Below are 23,669 nucleotides of genomic sequence, written 5' to 3'. Positions count from 1 at the left end.
AAGTCTCCCAATAAAAATGATACCTCATTTGTGTGGGTAGGCCTATTGCCCGCGACAGGAAATGCGCCAAAACACAACGTGGACACATCACATTTTCCCAAAGAAAACAAGGTGTTTTTTGCAAAGTGCCTACCTGTGGAATTTGGCCTCTAGCTCAACCAGCACCTAGGGAAACCTACCAAACCCATGGATTTTTGAAAACTAGACACCTAGGGGAATCCAAGATGGGGTGACTTGTGGGGCTCTCACCAGGTTCTGTTACCCAGAATCCTTTGCAAACCTCAAAATTTGGCCAAATAAATACTTTTTCCTCACATTTTGGTGAAAGAAAGTTTTGGAATCTGAGAGGAGCCACAAATGTCGTTCCACCCAGCGTTCCCCCTAGTCTCCCGATAAAAATGGTACCTCACTTGTGTGGGTAGGCCTAGGGTCTGCGACAGGAAATGCCCCAAAACTCAACGTGGACACATCACATTTTTCTACAGAAAACAAGGTGTTTTTTGCAAAGTGCCTACCTGTGGAATTTGGCCTCTAGCTCAGCCGGCACCTAGGGAAACCTACCACACTTGTGCATTTTTGAAAACTAGAGACCTAGGGGAATCCAAGATGGGGTGACTTGTGGGGCTCTCACCAGGTTCTGTTACTCAGAATCCTTTGCAAACCTCAAAATTTGGCTAAACAAATACTTTTTCCTCACATTTCGGTGAAAGAAAGTTCTGGAATCTCAGAGGAGCCACAAATTTAGTTCCAACCAGCGTTCCCCCAAGTCTCCCAATAAAAATGATACCTCATTTGTGTGGGTAGGCCTATTGCCCGCGACAGGAAATGCCCCAAAACACAACGTGGACACATCACATTTTCCCACAGAAAAAAAAGGTGTTTTTTTGCAAAGTGCCTAGCTGTGGAATTTGGCCTCTAGCTCAGCCGACACCTAGGGAAACCTACCACACTTGTGCATTTTTGAAAACTAGAGACCTAGGGGAATCCAAAATGGGGTGACTTGTGGGGCTCTTACCAGGCCCTTTTACCCAAAATCCTTTGCAAACCTCCAAATTTGAAAAAACACATTTTCTCTCATTTCGGTGACAAAAAGTCCTGGAATCTGAGAGGAGCCACAAATTTCCTTCCACCCAGCATTCCCCCTAGTCTCCCAATAAAAATGCTACCTCACTTGTGTGGGTAGGCCTAGCGCCCGCGACAGGAAATGCCCCAAAACACAACGTGGACACATCACATTTTTCCAAAGAAAACAAGGTGTTTTTTTGCAAAGTGCCTACCTGTGGCATTTGGCCTCTAGCTCAGCCAGCACCTAGGGAAACCTACCAAACCCATGCATTTTTTAAAACTAGACACCTAGGGGAATCCAAGATGGGGTGACATGTGGGGCTCTCACCAGGTTCTGTTACCCAGAATCCTTTGCAAACCTCAAAATTTGGCTAAAGAAATACTTTTTCCTCACATTTCGGTGAAACAAAGTTCTGGAACCTGAGAGGAGCCATAGATTTCTTTCCACCCAGTGTTCCCCCAAGTCTCCCAATAAAAATGATACCTCATTTGTGTGGGTAGGCCTAGTGCCTGCGACAGGAAATGCCCATAAACACACTGTGGACACATCACATTTTTCCACAGAAAACAGAGGTGTTTTTTGCAAAGTGCTTAGCTGTGGATTGTGGCCTCTAGCTCAGCTAGCACCTAGGGAAACCTACCAAACCTGTGCATTTTTTAAAACTAGAGACCTAGGGGAATCCAAGATGGGGTGACTTGTGGGGCCCTTACCAGGGTCTTTTACCCAGAATCCTTTGCAAACCTCAAAATTTGGCAAATAAAACACATTTTCCTCTCATTTCGGTGACAGAAAGTTCTGGAATCTGAGAGGAGCCACAAATTTCCTTCTACCCAGCGTTCCCCCTAGTCTCGCGAGAAAAATGGTACCTCACTTGTGTGGGTAGGCCTAGCGCCCGCGACAGGAAATGCCCCAAAACACAACGTGGACACATCACATTTTCCATAGAAAATAAGGGTTTTTTTGCAAAGTGCCTACCTGTGGAATTTGGCCTCTAGCTCAGCCAGCACCTAGGGAAACCTACCAAACCCATGCAATTTTAAAAACTAGACACCTAGGGGAATCCAAGATGGGGTGACTTGTGGGGCTCTCACCAGGGTCTTTTACCCAGAATCCTTTGCAAACCTAAACATTTGGCAAATAAAAACAAGTTTTCCTCTCATTTCGGTGACAGAAAATTCTGGAATCTCAGAGGAGCCACAAATTTCCTTCTACCCAGCGTTCCCCCTAGTCTCGCGAGAAAAATGGTACCTCACTTGTGTGGGTAGGCCTAGCGGCCGCGACAGGAGTTCCCCAAATCACAACGTGGACACATCACATTTTCCCAAAGAAAACAAGGTGTTTTTTTGCAAAGTGCCTACCTGTGGAATTTGGCCTCTAGCTCAGCCAGCACCTAGGGAAACCTACCAAACCCATGCATTTTTTAAAACTAGACACCTAGGGGAATCCAAGATGGGGTGACTTGTGGGGCTCTCACCAGGTTCTGTTACCCAGAATCCTTTGCAAACCTCAAAATTTGGCCAAATAAATACTTTTTCCTCACATTTCGGTGAAAGAAAGTTTTGGAATCTGAGAGGAGCCACAAATGTCGTTCCACCCAGCGTTCCCCCTAGTCTCCCGATAAAAATGGTACCTCACTTGTGTGGGTAGGCCTAGCGTCCGCAACAGGAAATGCCCCAAAACACAACGTGGACACATCACATTTTTCTACAGAAAACAAGGTGTTTTTTGCAAAGTGCCTACCTGTGGAATTTGGCCTCTAGCTCAGCCGGCACCTAGGGAAACCTACCACACTTGTGCATTTTTGAAAACTAGAGACCTAGGGGAATCCAAGATGGGGTGACTTGTGGGGCTCTCAACAGGTTCTGTTACCCAGAATCCTTTGCAAACCTCAAATTTTGGCCAAATAAATACTTTTTCCTCACATTTCGGTGAAAGAAAGTTTTGGAATCTGAGAGGAGCCACAAATGTCGTTCCACCCAGCATTCCCCCAAGTCTCCCAATAAAAATGATACCTCATTTGTGTGGGTAGGCCTATTGCCCGCGACAGGAAATGCCCCAAAACACAACGTGACACATCACATTTTTTCACAGAAAACAGAGGTGTTTTTTGCAAAGTGCTTACCTGTGGATTTTGGCCTCTAGCTCAGCCGGCACCTAGGGAAACCTACCACACTTGTGCATTTTTGAAAACTAGAGACCTAGGGGAATCCAAGATGGGGTGACTTGTGGGGCTCTTACCAGGCCCTTTTACCCAAAATCCTTTGCAAACCTCCAAATTTGGCAAAAAAATCAAATTTTTCTCTCATTTCGGTGACAGAAAGTCCTGGAATCTGAGAGGAGACACAAATTTCCTTCCACCCAGCATTCCCCCTAGTCTCCCAATAAAAATGGTACCTCACTTGTGTGGGTAGGCCTAGCGCCCGCGACAGGAAATGCCACAAAAACACAACGTGGACACATCACATTTTCCCAAAGAAAACAAGGTGTTTTTTTGCAAAGTGCCTACCTGTGGAATTTGGCCTCTAGCTCAGCCAGCACCTAGGGAAACCTACCAAACCCATGCATTTTTGAAAACTAGACACCTAGGGGAATACAAGATGGGGTGACTTGTGGGGCTCTCACCAGGTTCTGTTACTCAGAATCCTTTGCAAACCTCAAAATTTGGCTAAAGAAATACTTTTTCCTCACATTTCGGGGAAAGAAAGTTCTGGAACCTGAGAGGAGCCACAGATTTCTTTCCAACCAGTGTTCCCCCAAGTCTCCCAATAAAAATGATACCTCATTTGTGTGGGTAGGCCTAGTGCCTGCGACAGGAAATGCCCCAAAACACAATGTGGACACATCACATTTTTCCACAGAAAACAGAGGTGTTTTTTGCAAAGTGCTTAGCTGTGGATTTTGGCCTCTAGCTCAGCTGGCACCTAGGGAGACCTACCAAACCTGTGCATTTTTGAAAACTAGAGACCTAGGGGAATCCAAGATGGGGTGACTTGTGGGGCTCTTACCAGGGTCTTTTACCCAGAATCCTTTGCAAACCTCACAATTTGGCAAATAAAACACATTTTCCTCTCATTTCGGTGACAGAAAGTTCTGGAATCTGAGAGGAGCCACAAATTTCCTTCTACCCAGCGTTCCCCCTAGTCTTGCGAGAAGAATGGCACCTCACTTGTGTGGGTAGGCCTAGCGCCCGCGACAGGAAATGCCCCAAAACACAACGTGGACACATCACATTTTCCAAAGAAAACAAGGTTTTTTTTGCAAACTACCTACCTGTGGAATTTGGCCTCTAGCTCAGCCAGCACCTAGGGAAACCTACCAAACCCATGCAATTTTAAAAACTAGAGACCATGGGGAATCCAAGATGGGGTGACTTGTGGGGCTCTCACCAGGGTCTTTTACCCAGAATCCTTTGCAAACCTCAAAATTTGGCAAATAAAAACAAATGTTCCTCTCATTTTGGTGACAGAAAATTCTGGAATCTGAGAGGAGTCACGAATTTCCTTCCACCCAGCATTCCCCCTAGTCTCCCAATAAAAATGGTACCTCACTTGTGTGGGTAGGTCTAGCGCCCGCGACAGGAAATGCCCCAAAACACAACGTGGACACATCACATTTTCCCAAAGAAAACAAGGTGTTTTTTTGCAAAGTGCCTACCTGTGGAATTTGGCCTCTAGCTCAGCCAGCACCTATGGAAACCTACCAAACCCATGCATTTTTTTAAACTAGACACCTAGGGGAATCCAAGATGGGGTGACTTGTGGGGCTCTCACCAGGTTCTGTTACCCAGAATCCTTTGCAAACCTCAAAATTTGGCCAAATAAATACTTTTTCCTCACATTTCGGTGAAAGAAAGTTTTGGAATCTGAGAGGAGCCACAAATGTCGTGCCACCCAGCGTTCCCCCTAGTCTCCCGATAAAAATGGTACCTCACTTGTGTGGGTAGGCCTAGCGTCCGCAACAGGAAATGCCCCAAAACACAACGTGGACACATCACATTTTTCTACAGAAAACAAGGTGTTTTTTGCAAAGTGCCTACCTGTGGAATTTGGCCTCTAGCTCAACCAGCACCTAGGGAAACCTACCAAACCCATGTATTTTTGAAAACTAGACACCTAGGGGAATCCAAGATGGGGTGACTTGTGGGGCTCTCACCAGGTTCTGTTACCCAGAATCCTTTGCAAACCTCAAAATTTGGCCAAATAAATACTTTTTCCTCACATTTTGGTGAAAGAAAGTTTTGGAATCTGAGAGGAGCCACAAATGTCGTTCCACCCAGCGTTCCCCCTAGTCTCCCGATAAAAATGGTACCTCACTTGTGTGGGTAGGCCTAGGGTCCGCGACAAGAAATGCCCCAAAACTCAACGTGGACACATCACATTTTCTACAGAAAACAAGGTGTTTTTTGCAAAGTGCCTACCTGTGGAATTTGGCCTCTAGCTCAGCCGGCACCTAGGGAAACCTACCACACTTGTGCATTTTTGAAAACTAGAGACCTAGGGGAATCCAAGATGGGGTGACTTGTGGGGCTCTCACGAGGTTCTGTTACTCAGAATCCTTTGCAAACCTCAAAATTTGGCTAAACAAATACTTTTTCCTCACATTTCGGTGAAAGAAAGTTCTGGAATCTCAGAGGAGCCACAAATTTAGTTCCAACCAGCGTTCCCCCAAGTCTCCCAATAAAAATGATACCTCATTTGTGTGGGTAGGCCTATTGCCCGCGACAGGAAATGCCCCAAAACACAACGTGGACACATCACATTTTTCCACAGAAAACAAAGGTGTTTTTTGCAAAGTGCTTACCTGTGGATTTTGGCCTCTAGCTCAGCCGGCACCTAGGGAAACCTACCACACTTGTGCATTTTTGAAAACTAGAGACCTAGGGGAATCCAAGATGGGGTGACTTGTGGGGCTCTTACCAGGCCCTTTTACCCAAAATCCTTTGCAAACCTCAAAATTTGGCAAAAAAAACACATTTTTCTCTCATTTCGGTGACAGAAAGTCCAGGAATCTGAGAGGAGCCACATATTTCCTTCCACCGAGCATTCCCCCTAGTCTCCCAATAAAAATGGTACCTCACTTGTGTGGGTAGGCCTAGCGCCCGCGACAGGAAATGCCCCAAAACACAACGTGGACACATCACATTTTCCCAAAGAAAACAAGGTGTTTTTTTGCAAAGTGCCTACCTGTGGAATTTGGCCTCTAGCTCAGCCAGCACCTAGGGAAACCTACCAAACCCATGCATTTTTTAAAACTAGAGACCTAGGGGAATCCAAAATGGGGTGACTTGTGGGGCTCTCACCAGGTTCTGTTACTCAGAATCCTTTGCAAACCTCAAAATTTGGCTAAACAAATACTTTTTCCTCACATTTCGGTGAAAGAAAGTTCTGGAATCTCAGAGGAGCCACAAATTTAGTTCCAACCAGTGTTCCCCCAAGTCTCCCAATAAAAATGATACCTCATTTGTGTGGGTAGGCCTATTGCCCGCGACAGGAAATGCCCCAAAACACAACGTGGACACATCACATTTTTCCACAGAAAACAAAGGTGTTTTTTGCAAAGTGCTTACCTGTGGATTTTGGCCTCTAGCTCAGCCGGCACCTAGGGAAACCTACCACACTTGTGCATTTTTGAAAACTAGATTCCTAGGGGAATCCAAGATGGGGTGACTTGTGGGGCTCTTACCAGGCCCTTTTACCCAAAATCCTTTGCAAACCTCAAAATTTGGCAAATAAAACACATTTTTCTCTCATTTCGGTGACAGAAAGTCCTGGAATCTGAGGAGCCACATATTTCCTTCCACCCAGCATTCCCCCTAGTCTCCCAATAAAAATGGTACCTCACTTGTGTGGGTAGGCCTAGCGCCCGCGACAGGAAATGCCCCAAAACACAACGTGGACACATCACATTTTCCCAAAGAAAACAAGGTGTTTTTTTGCAAAGTGCCTACCTGTGGAATTTGGCCTCTACCTCAGCCAGCACCTAGGGAAACCTACCAAACCCATGCATTTTTTAAAACTAGACACCTAGGGGAATCCAAGATGGGGTCACTTGTGGGGCTCTCACCAGGTTCTGTTACCCACAATCCTTTGCAAACCTCAAAATTTGGCCAAATAAATACTTTTTCCTCACATTTCGGTGAAAGAAAGTTTTGGAATCTGAGAGGAGCCACCAATGTCGTTCCACCCAGCGTTCCCCCTAGTCTCCCGATAAAAATGGTACCTCACTTGTGTGGGTAGGCCTAGCGTCCGCAACAGGAAATGCCCCAAAACACAACGTGGACACATCACATTTTTCTACAGAAAACAAGGTGTTTTTTGCAAAGTGCCTACCTGTGGAATTTGGCCTCTAGCTCAGCCGGCACCTAGGGAAACCTACCACACTTGTGCATTTTTTAAAACTAGAGACCTAGGGGAATCCAAGATGGGGTGACTTGTGGGGCTCTCACCAGGTTCTGTTACTCAGAATCCTTTGCAAACCTCAAAATTTGGCTAAACAAATACTTTTTCCTCACATTTCGGTGAAAGAAAGTTCTGGAATCTCAGAGGAGCCACAAATTTAGTTCCAACCAGCGTTCCCCCAAGTCTCCCAATAAAAATGATACCTCATTTGTGTGGGTAGGATTATTGCCCGCGACAGGAAATACGCCAAAACACAACGTGGACACATCACATTTTCCCAAAGAAAACAAGGTGTTTTTTGCAAAGTGCCTACCTGTGGAATTTGGCCTCTAGCTCAACCAGCACCTAGGGAAACCTACCAAACCCATGGATTTTTGAAAACTAGACACCTAGGGGAATCCAAGATGGGGTGACTTGTGGGGCTCTCACCAGGTTCTGTTACCCAGAATCCTTTGCAAACCTCAAAATTTGGCCAAATAAATACTTTTTCCTCACATTTTGGTGAAAGAAAGTTTTGGAATCTGAGAGGAGCCACAAATGTCGTTCCACCCAGCGTTCCCCCTAGTCTCCCGATAAAAATGGTACCTCACTTGTGTGGGTAGGCCTAGGGTCTGCGACAGGAAATGCCCCAAAACTCAACGTGGACACATCACATTTTTCTACAGAAAACAAGGTGTTTTTTGCAAAGTGCCTACCTGTGGAATTTGGCCTCTAGCTCAGCCGGCACCTAGGGAAACCTACCACACTTGTGCATTTTTGAAAACTAGAGACCTAGGGGAATCCAAGATGGGGTGACTTGTGGGGCTCTCACCAGGTTCTGTTACTCAGAATCCTTTGCAAACCTCAAAATTTGGCTAAACAAATACTTTTTCCTCACATTTCGGTGAAAGAAAGTTCTGGAATCTCAGAGGAGCCACAAATTTAGTTCCAACCAGCGTTCCCCCAAGTCTCCCAATAAAAATGATACCTCATTTGTGTGGGTAGGCCTATTGCCCGCGACAGGAAATGCCCCAAAACACAACGTGGACACATCACATTTTTCCACAGAAAACAGAGGTGTTTTTTGCAAAGTGCTTACCTGTGGATTTTGGCCTCTAGCTCAGCCGGCACCTAGGGAAACCTACCACACTTGTGCATTTTTGAAAACTAGAGACCTAGGGTAATCCAAGATGGGGTGACTTGTGGGGCTCTTACCAGGCCCTTTTACCCAAAATCCTTGCAAACCTCAAAATTTGGCAAAAAAAACACATTTTTCTCTCATTTCGGTGACAGAAAGTCCTGGAATCTGAGAGGACCCACAAATTTCCTTCCACCCAGCATTCCCCCTAGTCTCCCAATAAAAATGGTACCTCACTTGTGTGGGTAGGCCTAGCGCCCGTGACAGGAAACGCCCCAAAACACAACGTGGACACATCACATTTTCCCAAAGAAAACAAGGTGTTTTTTGCAAAGTGCCTACCTGTGGAATTTGGCCTCTAGCTGAGCCAGCACCTAGGGAAACCTACCAAACCCATGGATTTTTGAAAACTAGACACCTAGGGGAATCCAAGATGGGGTGACTTGTGGGGCTCTCACCAGGTTCTGTTACCCAGAATTCTTTGCAAACCTCAAAATTTGGCCAAATAAATACTTTTTCCTCACATTTTGGTGAAAGAAAGTTTTGGAATCTGAGAGGGGCCACAAATGTCGTTCCACCCAGCGTTCCCCCTAGTCTCCCGATAAAAATGGTACCTCACTTGTGTGGGTAGGCCTAGGGTCCGCGACAGGAAATGCCCCAAAACTCAACGTGGACACATCACATTTTGCTACAGAAAACAAGGTGTTTTTTGCAAAGTGCCTACCTGTGGAATTTGGCCTCTAGCTCAGCCGGCACCTAGGGAAACCTACCACACTTGTGCATTTTTGAAAACTAGAGACCTAGGGGAATCCAAGATGGGGTGACTTGTGGGGCTCTCACCAGGTTCTGTTACTCAGAATCCTTTGCAAACCTCAAAATTTGGCTAAACAAATACTTTTTCCTCACATTTCGGTGAAAGAAAGTTCTGGAATCTCAGAGGAGCCACAAATTTAGTTCCAACCAGCGTTCCCCCAAGTCTCCCAATAAAAATGATACCTCATTTGTGTGGGTAGGCCTATTGCCCGCGACAGGAAATGCCCCAAAACACAACGTGGACACATCACATTTTTCCACAGAAAACAAAGGTGTTTTTTGCAAAGTGCTTACCTGTGGATTTTGGCCTCTAGCTCAGCCGGCACCTAGGGAAACTTACCACACTTGTGCATTTTTGAAAACTAGAGACCTAGGGGAATCCAAGATGGGGTGACTTGTGGGGCTCTTACCAGGCCCTTTTCCCCAAAATCCTTTGCAAACCTCAAAACTTGGCAAAAAAAAACACATTTTTCTCTCATTTCGGTGACAGAAAGTCCTGGAATCTGAGAGGAGCCACAAATTTCCTTCCACCCAGCATTCCCTCTAGTCTCCCAATAAAAATGGTACCTCACTTGTGTGGGTAGGCATAGCGCCCGTGACAGGAAATGCCCCAAAACACAACGTGGACACATCACAATTTCCCAAAGAAAACAAGGTGTTTTTTTGCAAAGTGCCTACCTGTGGAATTTGGCCTCTAGCTCAGCCAGCACCTAGGGAAACTTACCAAACCCATGCATTTTTTAAAACTAGGCACCTAGGGGAATCCAAGATGGGGTGACTTGTGGGGCTCTCACCAGGTTCTGTTACCCAGAATCCTTTGCAAACCTCAAAATTTGGCCAAATAAATACTTTTTCCTCACATTTCGGTGAAAGAAAGTTTTGGAATCTGAGAGGAGCCACAAATGTCGTTCCACCCAGCGTTCCCCCTAGTCTCCCGATAAAAATGGTACCTCACTTGTGTGGGTAGGCCTAGCGTCCGCAACAGGAAATGCCCCAAAACACAACGTGGACACATCACATTTTTCTACAGAAAACAAGGTGTTTTTTGCAAAGTGCCTACCTGTGGAATTTGGCCTCTAGCTCAGCCGGCACCTAGGGAAACCTACCACACTTGTGCATTTTTGAAAACTAGAGACCTAGGGGAATCCAAGATGGGGTGACTTGTGGGGCTCTCACCAGGTTCTGTTACTCAGAATCCTTTGCAAACCTCAAAATTTGGCTAAACAAATACTTTTCCCTCACATTTCGGTGAAAGAAAGTTCTGGAATCTCAGAGGAGCCACAAATTTAGTTCCAACCAGCGTTCCCCCAAGTCTCCCAATAAAAATTATACCTCATTTGTGTGGGTAGGCCTATTGCCCGCGACAGGAAATGCCCCAAAACACAACGTGGACACATCACATTTTTCCACAGAAAACAGAGGTGTTTTTTGCAAAGTGCTTACCTGTGGATTTTGGCCTCTAGCTCAGCCGGCAGCTAGGGAAACCTACCACACTTGTGCATTTTTGAAAACTAGAGACCTAGGGGAATCCAAGATGGGGTGACTTGTGGGGGTCTTACCAGGCCCTTTTACCCCAAATCCTTTGCAAACCTCAAAATTTGGCAAAAAAAACACATTTTTCTCTCATTTCGGTGACAGAAAGTCCTGGAATCTGAGAGGAGCCACAAATTTCCTTCCACCCAGCATTCCCCCTAGTCTCCCAATAAAAATGGTACCTCACTTGTGTGGGTAGGCCTAGCGCCCGTGACAGGAAATGCCCCAAAACACAACGTGGACACATCACATTTTCCCAAAGAAAACAAGGTGTTTTTTGCAAAGTGCCTACCTGTGGAATTTGGCCTCTAGCTCAGCCAGCACCTAGGGAAACCTACCAAACCCATGCATTTCTGAAAACTAGACACCTAGGGGAATCCAAGATGGGGTGACTTGTGGGGCTCTCACCAGGTTCTGTTACCCAGAATCCTTTGCAAACCTCAAAATTTGGCCAAATAAATACTTTTTCCTCACATTTTGGTGAAAGAAAGTTTTGGAATCTGAGAGGAGCCACAAATGTCGTTCCACCCAGCGTTCCCCCTAGTCTCCCGATAAAAATGGTACCTCACTTGTGTGGGTAGGCCTAGCGTCCGCAACAGGAAATGCCCCAAAACACAACGTGGACACATCACATTTTTCTACAGAAAACAAGGTGTTTTTTGCAAAGTGCCTACCTGTGGATTTTGGCCTCTAGCTCAGCCGGCACCTAGGGAAACCTACCACACTTGTGCATTTTTGAAAACTAGAGACCTAGGGGAATCCAAGATGGGGTGACTTGTAGGGCTCTCACCAGGTTCTGTTACTCAGAATCCTTTGCAAACCTCAAAATTTGGCTAAACAAATACTTTTTCCTCACATTTCGGTGAAAGAAAGTTCTGGAATCTCAGAGGAGCCACAAATTTCGTTCCAACCAGCGTTCCCCCAAGTCTCCCAATAAAAATGATACCTCATTTGTGTGGGTAGGCCCATTGCCCGCGACAGGAAATGCCCCAAAACACAACGTGGACACATCACATTTTCCCAAAGAAAACAAGGTGTTTTTTGCAAAGTGCCTACCTGTGGAATTTGGCCTCTAGCTCAGCCAGCACCTAGGGAAACCTACCAAACCCATGCATTTTTGAAAACTAGACACCTAGGGGAATCCAAGATGGGGTGACTTGTGGGGCTCTCACCAGGTTCTGTTACTCAGAATCCTTTGCAAACCTCAAAATTTGGCTAAAGAAATACTTTTTCCTCAAATTTCGGTGAAAGAAAGTTCTGGAACCTGAGAGGAGCCACAGATTTCTTTCCACCCAGTGTTCCCCCAAGTCTCCCAATAAAAATGATACCTCACTTGTGTGGGTAGGCCTAGTGCCTGCGACAGGAAATGCCCCAAAACACAATGTGGACACATCACATTTTTCCACAGAAAACAGAGGTGTTTTTTGCAAAGTGCTTAGCTGTGGATTTTGGCCTCTAGCTCAGCTGGCACCTAGGGAAACCTACCAAACCTGTGGATTTTTGAAAACTAGAGACCTAGGGGAATCCAAGATGGGGTGACTTGTTGGGCTCTTACCAGGGTCTTTTACCCAGAATCCTTTGCAAACCTCAAAATTTGGCAAATAAAACACATTTTCCTCTCATTTCGGTGACAGAAAGTTCTGGAATCTGAGAGGAGCCACAAATTTCATTCTAACCAGCGTTCCCCCTAGTCTCGCAAGAAAAATGGTACCTCAGTTGTGTGGGTAGGCCTACCGCCCGCGACAGGAAATGGCCCAAAACACAACGTGGACACATCACATTTTCCAAAGAAAACAAGGTTTTTTTTGCAAAGTGCCTACCTGTGGAATATGGCCTCTAGCTCAGCCAGCACCTAGGGAAATCTACCAAACCCATGCAATTTTAAAAACTAGACACCTAGGGGAATCCAAGATGGGATGACTTGTGGGGCTCGCACCAGGGTCTTTTACCCAGAATCCTTTGCAAACCTCAAAATTTGGCAAATAAAAACAAATTTTCCTCTCATTTCGGTGACAGAAAATTCTGGAATCTGAGAGGAGCCACGAATTTCCTTCCACCCAGCATTCACCCTAGTCTCCCAATAAAAATGGTACCTCACTTGTGTGGGTAGGCCTAGCGCCCGCGACAGGAAATGCCTCAAAACACAACGTGGACACATCACATTTTCCCAAAGAAAACAAGGTGTTTTTTTGCAAAGTGCCTACCTGTGGAATTTGGCCTCTAGCTCAGCCAGCACCTAGGGAAACCTACCAAACCCATGCATTTTTTAAAACTAGACACCTAGGGGAATCCATGATGGGGTGACTTGTGGGGCTCTTACCAGGTTCTGTTACCCAGAATCCTTTGCAAACCTCAAAATTTGGCCAAATAAATACTTTTTCCTCACATTTCGGTGAAAGAAAGTTTTGGAATCTGAGAGGAGCCACAAATGTCGTTACACCCAGCGTTCCCCCTAGTCTCCCAATCAAAATGGTACCTCACTTGTGTGGGTAGGCCTAGAGTCCGCAACAGGAAATGCCCCAAAACACAACGTGGACACATCACATTTTTCTACAGAAAACAAGGTGTTTTTTGCAAAGTGCCTACCTGTGGAATTTGGCCTCTAGCTCAGCCGGCACCTAGGGAAACCTACCACACTTGTGCATTTTTGAAAACTAGAGACCTAGGGGAATCCAAAATGGGGTGACTTGTGGGGCTCTCACCAGGTTCTGTTACTCAGAATCCTTTGCAAACCTCAAAATTTGACTAAACAAATACTTTTTCCTCACATTTCGGTGAAAGAAAGTTCTGGAATCTCAGAGGAGCCACAAATTTCGTTCCAACCAGCGTTCCCCCAAGTCTCCCAATAAAAATGATACCTCATTTGTGTGGGTAGGCCTATTGCCCGCGACAGGAAATGCCCCAAAACACAACGTGGACACATCACATTTTTCCACAGAAAACAGAGGTGTTTTTTGCATAGTGCTTACCTGTGGATTTTGGCCTCTAGCTCAGCCGGCACCTAGGGAAACCTACCCCACTTGTGCATTTTTTAAAACTAGAGACCTAGGGGAATCCAAGATGGGGTGACTTGTGGGGCTCTTACCAGGCCCTTTTACCCAAAATCTTTTGCAAACCTCAAAATTTGGCAAAAAAAACACATTTTTCTCTCATTTCGGTGACAGAAAGTCCTGGAATCTGAGAGGAGCCACAAATTTCCTTCCACCCAGCATTCCCCCTAGTCTCCCAATAAAAATGGTACCTCACTTGTGTGGGTAGGCCTAGCGCCCGTGACAGGAAATGCCCCAAAACACAACGTGGACACATCACATTTTCCCAAAGAAAACAAGGTGTTTTTTGCAAAGTGCCTACCTGTGGAATTTGGTCTCTAGCTCAGCCAGCACCTAGGGAAACCTACCAAACCCATGCATTTTTGAAAACTAGACACCTAGGGGAATCCAAGATGGGGTGACTTGTGGGGCTCTCACCAGGTTCTGTTACTCAGAATCCTTTGCAAACCTCAAAATTTGGCTAAAGAAATACTTTTTCCTCACATTTCGGTGAAAGAAAGTTCTGGAACCTGAGAGGAGCCACAGATTTCTTTCCACCCAGTGTTCCCCCAAGTCTCCCAATAAAAATGATACCTCATTTGTGTGGGTAGGCCTAGTGCCTGCGACAGGAAATGCCCCAAAACACAATGTGGACACATCAAATTTTTCCACAGAAAACAGAGGTGTTTTTTGCAAAGTGCTTAGCTGTGGATTTTGGCCTCTAGCTCAGCTGGCACCTAGGGAAACCTACCAAACCTGTACATTTTTGAAAACTACAGGCCTAGGGGAATCCAAGATGGGGTGACTTGTTGGGCTCTTACCAGGGCCTTTTACCCAGAATCCTTTCCAAACCTCAAAATTTGGCAAATAAAACACATTTTCCTCTCATTTCAGTGGCAGAAAGTTCTGGAATCTGAGAGGAGCCACAAATTTCCTTCTACCCAGCGTTCCCCCTAGTCTCGAGAGAAAAATGGTACCTCACTTGTGTGGGTAGGCCTAGCGCCCGCGACAGGAAATGCCCCAAAACACAACGTGGACACATCACATTTTTCCAAAGAAAACAAGGGTTTTTTTGCAAAGTGCCTACCTGTGGAATTTGGCCTCTAGCTCAGCCAGCACCTAGGGAAACCTACCAAACCCATGCAATTTTAAAAACTAGACACCTAGGGGAATCCAAGATGGGGTGACTTGTGGGGCTCTCACCAGGGTCTTTTACCCAGAATCCTTTGCAAACCTCAAAATTTGTCAAATAAAAACAAATTTTCCTCTCATTTCGGTGACAGAAAATTCTGGAATCTGAGAGGAGCCACGAATTTCCTTCCACCCAGCATTCACCCTAGTCTCCCAATAAAAAAGGTACCTCACTTGTGTGGGTAGGCCTAGCGCCCGCGACAGGAAATGCCCCAAAACACAACGTGGACACATCACATTTTTCCAAAGAAAACAAGGGTTTTTTTGCAAAGTGCCTACCTGTGGAATTTGGCCTCTAGCTCAGCCAGCACCTAGGGAAACCTACCAAACCCATGCAATTTTAAAAACTAGACACCTAGGGGAATCCAAGATGGGGTGACTTGTGGGGCTCTCACCAGGGTCTTTTACCCAGAATCCTTTGCAAACCTCAAAATTTGTCAAATAAAAACAAATTTTCCTCTCATTTCGGTGACAGAAAATTCTGGAATCTGAGAGGAGCCACGAATTTCCTTCCACCCAGCATTCACCCTAGTCTCCCAATAAAAAAGGTACCTCACTTGTGTGGGTAGGCCTAGTGCCCGCGACAGGAAATGCCCCAAAACACAACGTGGACACATCACATTTTCCCAAAGAAAACAAGGTGTTTTTTTGCAAAGTGCCTACCTGTGGAATTTGGCCTCTAGCTCAGCCAGCACCTAGGGAAACCTACCAAACCCATGCATTCTTTAAAACTAGACACCTAGGGGAATCCAAGATGGGGTGACTTGTGGGGCTCTCACCAGGTTCTGTTACCCAGAATCCTTTGCAAACCTAAAAATTTGGCCAAATAAATACTTTTTCCTCACATTTCGGTGAAAGAAAGTTTTGGAATCTGAGAGGAGCCACAAATGTCGTTCCACCCAGCGTTCCCCCTAGTCTCCCGATAAAAATGGTACCTCACTTGTGTGGGTAGGCCTAGCGTCCGTGACAGGAAATGCCCCAAAACACAACGTGGACACATCACATTTTTCTACAGAAAACAAGGTGTTTTTTGCAAAGTGCCTACCTGTGGAATTTGGCCTCTAGCTCAGCCGGCACCTAGGGAAACCTACCACACTTGTGCATTTTTGAAAACTAGAGACCTAGGGGAATCCAAGATGGGGTGACTTGTGGGGCTCTTACCAGGGTCTTTTACCCAGAATCCTTTGCAAACCTCAAAAATTTGCAAATAAAACACATTTTCCTCTCATTTCGGTGACAGAAAGTTCTGGAATCTGAGAGGAGCCACAAATTTCCTTCTACCCAGCGTTCCCCCTAGTCTCGCGAGAAAAATGGTACCTCACTTGTGTGGGTAGGCCTAGCGCCCGCAACAGGAAATGCCCCAAAACACAACGTGGACACATCACATTTTCCCAAAGAAAACAAGGTCTTTTTTGCAAAGTGCCTACCTGTGGAATTTGGCCTCTAGCTCAGCCAGCACCTAGGGAAACCCGCCAAACCCATGCATTTTTTAAAACTAGACACCTAAGGGAATCAAAGATGGGGTGAATTGAGGGGCTCTCACCAGGTTCTGTTACTCAGAATCCTTTGCAAACCTGAAGATTTGGTTACAAAAATACTTTTTCCTCACATTTCAGTGAAAGAAAGTTCTGGAATCTGAGAGGGGACCCAAATTTCCTTCTACCCAGCGTTCCCCCTACTCTCGCGAGAAAAATGGTACCTCACTTGTGTGGGTAGGCCTAGCGCCCGTCACAGGAAATGCCCCAAAACACAACGTGGACACATCACATTTTTCCACAGAAAACAGAGGATTTTTTCGCAAAGTGCTTACCTATGGAGTTTGGCCTCTAGCTCAGCCGGCACCTAGGGAAACCTACCAAACTTGTGCATTTTTGAAAACTAGAGACCTAGGGGAATCCAAGATGGGGTGACTTGTGGGGCTCTCACCAGGTTCTGTTACCCAGAATCCTTTGCAAACCTCAAAATTTGGCAAATAAAAAAAAAAATTCCTCTCATTTCGGTGACAGAAAATTCTGGAATCTGAGAGGAGCCACGAATTTCCTTCCACCCAGCATTCCCCCTAGTCTCCCAATAAAAATGATACCTCATTTGTGAGGGTAGGCAGAGTGCCCGCAACAGGAAATGCCCCAAAACACAACGTGGACACATCACATTTTTCCACAGAAAACAGAGGATTTTTTCGCAAAGTGCTTACCTATGGAGTTTGGCCTCTAGCTCAGCCGGCACCTAGGGAAACCTACCAAACTTGTGCATTTTTTAAAACTAGAGACCTAGGGGAATCCTGATGGGGTGACTTGTAGGGCTCTTACCAGGGTCTTTCACCCAGAATCCTTTGGAAACCTCAAAATTTGGCCCAAAAAAACACATGTTCCTCTCATTTCGGTGACAGAAAGATCTGGAATCTGAGAGGAGCCACAAATTTCCTTCCACCCAGCGTTCCCCCTAGTCTACTGATAAAAATGGTACCTCACTTGTGTGGGTAGGCCTAGCGACCGCGTCATGAAATGCCTCAAAAAGCAACGTGGACACATCACATTTTCCCAAAGAAAACAAGGTTTTTTTTGCAAAGTGCCTACCTGTGGAATTTGGCCTCTAGCTCAGACAGCACCTAGGGAAACCTACCAAACCCATGCAATTTTGAAAACTAGACACCTAGGGGAATCCAAGATGGGATGACTTGTGGGGCTCTCACCAGGGTCTTTTACCCAGAATCCTTTGCAAACCTCAAAATTTGGCAAATAAAACACATTTTCCTCTCATTTCGGTGACAGAAAGTTCTGGAATCTGAGAGGAGCCACAAATTTCCTTCTACCCAGCGTTCCCCCTAGTCTCGCGAGAAAAATGGTACCTCACTTGTGTGGGTAGGCCTAGCGCCCGCAACAGGAAATGCCCCAAAACACAACGTGGACACATCACATTTTCCCAAAGAAAACAAGGTGTTTTTTTTGCAAAGTGCCTACCTGTGGAATTTGGCCTCTAGCTCAGCCAGCACCTAGGGAAACCTACCAAACCCATGCATTTTTTTAAACTAGACACCTAGGGGAATCCAAGATGGGGTGACTTGTGGGGCTCTCACCAGGTTCTGTTACCCAGAATCCTTTGCAAACCTCAAAATTGGCCAAATAAATACTTTTTCCTCACATTTCGGTGAAAGAAAGTTTTGGAATCTGAGAGGAGCCACAAATGTCGTTCCACCCAGCGTTCCCCCTAGTCTCCCGATAAAAATGGTACCTCACTTGTGTGGGTAGGCCTAGCGTCCGTGACAGGAAATGCCCCAAAACACAACGTGGACACATCACATTTTTCTACAGAAAGCAAGGTGTTTTTTGCAAAGTGCCTACCTGTGGAATTTGGCCTCTAGCTCAGCCGGCACCTAGGGAAACCTACCACACTTGTGCATTTTTGAAAACTAGAGACCTAGGGGAATCCAAGATGGGGTGACTTGTGGGGCTCTCACCAGGTTCTGTTACTCAGAATCCTTTGCAAACCTCAAAATTTGGCTAAACAAATACTTTTTCCTCACATTTCGGTGAAAGAAAGTTCTGCAATCTCAGAGGAGCCACACATTTCGTTCCAACCAGCGTTCCCCCAAGTCTCCCAATAAAAATGATACCTCATTTGTGTGGGTAGGCCTATTGCCCGGCACAGGAAATGCCCCAAAACACAATGTGGACACATCACATTTTTCCACAGAAAACAGAGGTGTTTTTTGCAAAGTGCTTACCTGTGGATTTTGGCCTCTAGCGCAGCCGGCACCTAGGGAAACCTACCACACTTGTGCATTTTTTAAAACTAGAGAGCTAGGGGAATCCAAAATGGGGTGACTTGTGGGGCTCTTACCAGGCCCTTTTACCCAAAATCCTTTGCAAACCTCAAACTTTGGCAAAAAAACACATTTTTCTCTCATTTCGGTGACAGAAAGTCCTGGAATCTGAGAGGAGCCACAAATTTCCTTCCACCCAGCATTCCCCCTAGTCTCCCAATAAAAATGGTACCTCACTTGTGTGGGTAGGCCTAGCGCCCGTGACAGGAAATGCCCCAAAACACAACGTGGACACATCACATTTTCCCAAAGAAAACAAGGTGTTTTTTGCAAAGTGCCTATCTGTGGAATTTGGCCTCTAGCTCAGCCAGCACCTAGGGAAACCTACCAAACCCATGCATTTTTGAAAATTAGACACCTAGGGGAATCCAAGATGGGGTGACTTGTGGGGCTCTCACCAGGTTCTGTTACTCAGAATCCTTTGCAAACCTCAAAATTTGGCTAAAGAAATACTTTTTCCTCACATTTCGGTGAAAGAAAGTTCTGCAATCTGAGAGGAGCCACAAATTTCGTTCCACCCAGCGTTCCCCAAAGTCTCCCAATAGAAATGATACCTCATTTGTGTGGGTAGGCCTATTGCCCGCGACAGGAAACGCCCCAAAACACAACGTGGACACATCACATTTTTCCACAGAAAACAGAGGTGTTTTTTGCAAAGTGCTTACCTGTGGATTTTGGCCTCTAGCTCAGCCGGCACCTAGGGAAACCTACCACACTTGTGCATTTTTGAAAACTAGAGACCTAGGGGAATCCAAGATGGGGTGACTTGTGGGGCTCTTACCAGGGTCTTTTACCCAGAATCCTTTGGAAACCTAAAAATTTGCAAAAAATACGTATTTTCCTCTAATTTCGGTGACAGAAAGTTCTGGAATCTGAGAGGAGCCACAAATTTCCTTCCACCCAGCATTCCCCCTAGTCTCCCAATAAAAATGGTACCTCACATGTGTGGGTAGGCCTAGCGCCCGCAACAGGAAATACCCCAAAACACAACGTGGACACATCACATTTTCCCAAAGAAAACAAGGTGTTTTTTTGCAAAGTGCCTACCTGTGGAATTTGGCCTCTAGCTCAGCCAGCACCTAGGGAAACCTACCAAACCCATGCATTCTTTAAAACTAGACACCTAGGGGAATCCAAGATGGGGTGACTTGTGGGGCTCTCACCAGGTTCTGTTACCCAGAATCCTTTGCAAACCTCAAAATTTGGCCAAATAAATAATTTTTCCTCACATTTCGGTGAAAGAAAGTTTTGGAATCTGAGAGGAGCCACAAATGTCGTTCCACCCAGCGTTCCCCCTAGTCTCCCGATAAAAATGGTACCTCACTTGTGTGGGTAGGCCTAGCGTCCGTGACAGGAAATGCCCCAAAACACAACGTGGACACATCACATTTTTCTACAGAAAACAAGGTGTTTTTTGCAAAGTGCCTACCTGTGGAATTTGGCCTCTAGCTCAGCCGGCACCTAGGGAAACCTACCACACTTGTGCATTTTTGAAAACTAGAGACCTAGGGGAATCCAAGATGGGGTGACTTGTGGGGCTCTTACCAGGGTCTTTTACCCAGAATCCTTTGCAAACCTCAAAAATTTGCAAATAAAACACATTTTCCTCTCATTTCGGTGACAGAAAGTTCTGGAATCTGAGAGGAGCCACAAATTTCCTTCTACCCAGCGTTCCCCCTAGTCTCGCGAGAAAAATGGTACCTCACTTGTGTGGGTAGGCCTAGCGCCCGCAACAGGAAATGCCCCAAAACACAACGTGGACACATCACATTTTCCCAAAGAAAACAAGGTCTTTTTTGCAAAAGTGCCTACCTGTGGAATTTGGCCTCTAGCTCAGCCAGCACCTAGGGAAACCCGCCAAACCCATGCATTTTTTAAAACTAGACACCTAGGGGAATCAAAGATGGGGTGAATTGAGGGGCTCTCACCAGGTTCTGTTACTCAGAATCCTTTGCAAACCTGAAGATTTGGTTACAAAAATACTTTTTCCTCACATTTCAGTGAAAGAAAGTTCTGGAATCTGAGAGGGGCCCCAAATTTCCTTCTACCCAGCGTTCCCCCTAGTCTCGCGAGAAAAATGGTACCTCACTTGTGTGGGTAGGCCTAGCGCCCGTGACAGGAAATGCCCCAAAACACAACGTGGACACATCACATTTTTCCACAGAAAACAGAGGATTTTTTCGCAAAGTGCTTACCTATGGAGTTTGGCCTCTAGCTCAGCCGGCACCTAGGGAAACCTACCAAACTTGTGCATTTTTGAAAACTAGAGACCTAGGGGAATCCAAGATGGGGTGACTTGTGGGGCTCTCACCAGGTTCTGTTACCCAGAATCCTTTGCAAACCTCAAAATTTGGCAAATAAAAACAAATTTTCCTCTCATTTCGGTGACAGAAAATTCTGGAATCTGAGAGGAGCCACGAATTTCCTTCCACCCAGCATTCCCCCTAGTCTCCCAATAAAAATGATACCTCATTTGTGAGGGTAGGCAGAGTGCCCGCAACAGGAAATGCCCCAAAACACAACGTGGACACATCACATTTTTCCACAGAAAACAGAGGATTTTTTCGCAAAGTGCTTACCTATGGAGTTTGGCCTCTAGCTCAGCCGGCACCTAGGGAAACCTACCAAACTTGTGCATTTTTTAAAACTAGAGACCTAGGGGAATCCTGATGGGGTGACTTGTAGGGCTCTTACCAGGGTCTTTCACCCAGAATCCTTTGGAAACCTCAAAATTTGGCCCAAAAAAACACATGTTCCTCTCATTTCGGTGACAGAAAGATCTGGAATCTGAGAGGAGCCACAAATTTCCTTCCACCCAGCGTTCCCCCTAGTCTACTGATAAAAATGGTACCTCACTTGTGTGGGTAGGCCTAGCGACCGCGTCATGAAATGCCTCAAAAAGCAACGTGGACACATCACATTTTCCCAAAGAAAACAAGGTTTTTTTTGCAAAGTGCCTACCTGTGGAATTTGGCCTCTAGCTCAGCCAGCACCTAGGGAAACCTACCAAACCCATGCAATTTTGAAAACTAGACACCTAGGGGAATCCAAGATGGGATGACTTGTGGGGCTCTCACCAGGGTCTTTTACCCAGAATCCTTTGCAAACCTCAAAATTTGGCAAATAAAACACATTTTCCTCTCATTTCGGTGACAGAAAGTTCTGGAATCTGAGAGGAGCCACAAATTTCCTTCTACCCAGCGTTCCCCCTAGTCTCGCGAGAAAAATGGTACCTCACTTGTGTGGGTAGGCCTAGCGCCCGCAACAGGAAATGCCCCAAAACACAACGTGGACACATCACATTTTCCCAAAGAAAACAAGGTGTTTTTTTGCAAAGTGCCTACCTGTGGAATTTGGCCTCTAGCTCAGCCAGCACCTAGGGAAACCTACCAAACCCATGCATTTTTTTAAACTAGACACCTAGGGGAATCCAAGATGGGGTGACTTGTGGGGCTCTCACCAGGTTCTGTTACCCAGAATCCTTTACAAACCTCAAAATTGGCCAAATAAATACTTTTTCCTCACATTTCGGTGAAAGAAAGTTTTGGAATCTGAGAGGAGCCACAAATGTCGTTCCACCCAGCGTTCCCCCTAGTCTCCCGATAAAAATGGTACCTCACTTGTGTGGGTAGGCCTAGCGTCCGTGACAGGAAATGCCCCAAAACACAACGTGGACACATCACATTTTTCTACAGAAAGCAAGGTGTTTTTTGCAAAGTGCCTACCTGTGGAATTTGGCCTCTAGCTCAGCCGGCACCTAGGGAAACCTACCACACTTGTGCATTTTTGAAAACTAGAGACCTAGGGGAATCCAAGATGGGGTGACTTGTGGGGCTCTCACCAGGTTCTGTTACTCAGAATCCTTTGCAAACCTCAAAATTTGGCTAAACAAATACTTTTTCCTCACATTTCGGTGAAAGAAAGTTCTGCAATCTCAGAGGAGCCACACATTTCGTTCCAACCAGCGTTCCCCCAAGTCTCCCAATAAAAATGATACCTCATTTGTGTGGGTAGGCCTATTGCCCGGCACAGGAAATGCCCCAAAACACAATGTGGACACATCACATTTTTCCACAGAAAACAGAGGTGTTTTTTGCAAAGTGCTTACCTGTGGATTTTGGCCTCTAGCGCAGCCGGCACCTAGGGAAACCTACCACACTTGTGCATTTTTGAAAACTAGAGAGCTAGGGGAATCCAAAATGGGGTGACTTGTGGGGCTCTTACCAGGCCCTTTTACCCAAAATCCTTTGCAAACCTCAAACTTTGGCAAAAAAACACATTTTTCTCTCATTTCGGTGACAGAAAGTGCTGGAATCTGAGAGGAGCCACAAATTTCCTTCCACCCAGCATTCCCCCTAGTCTCCCAATAAAAATGGTACCCCACTAGTGTGGGTAGGCCTAGCGCCCGTGACAGGAAATGCCCCAAAACACAACGTGGACACATCACATTTTCCCAAAGAAAACAAGGTGTTTTTTGCAAAGTGCCTATCTGTGGAATTTGGCCTCTAGCTCAGCCAGCACCTAGGGAAACCTACCAAACCCATGCATTTTTGAAAATTAGACACCTAGGGGAATCCAAGATGGGGTGACTTGTGGGGCTCTCACCAGGTTCTGTTACTCAGAATCCTTTGCAAACCTCAAAATTTGGCTAAAGAAATACTTTTCCCTCACATTTCGGTGAAAGAAAGTTCTGCAATCT

Source organism: Pleurodeles waltl, chromosome 6 (assembly GCF_031143425.1).
Source record: "Pleurodeles waltl isolate 20211129_DDA chromosome 6, aPleWal1.hap1.20221129, whole genome shotgun sequence".
Taxonomy (NCBI): Eukaryota; Metazoa; Chordata; class Amphibia; order Caudata; family Salamandridae; genus Pleurodeles; species Pleurodeles waltl.
Note: the sequence above shows the minus strand (reverse complement) of the source record.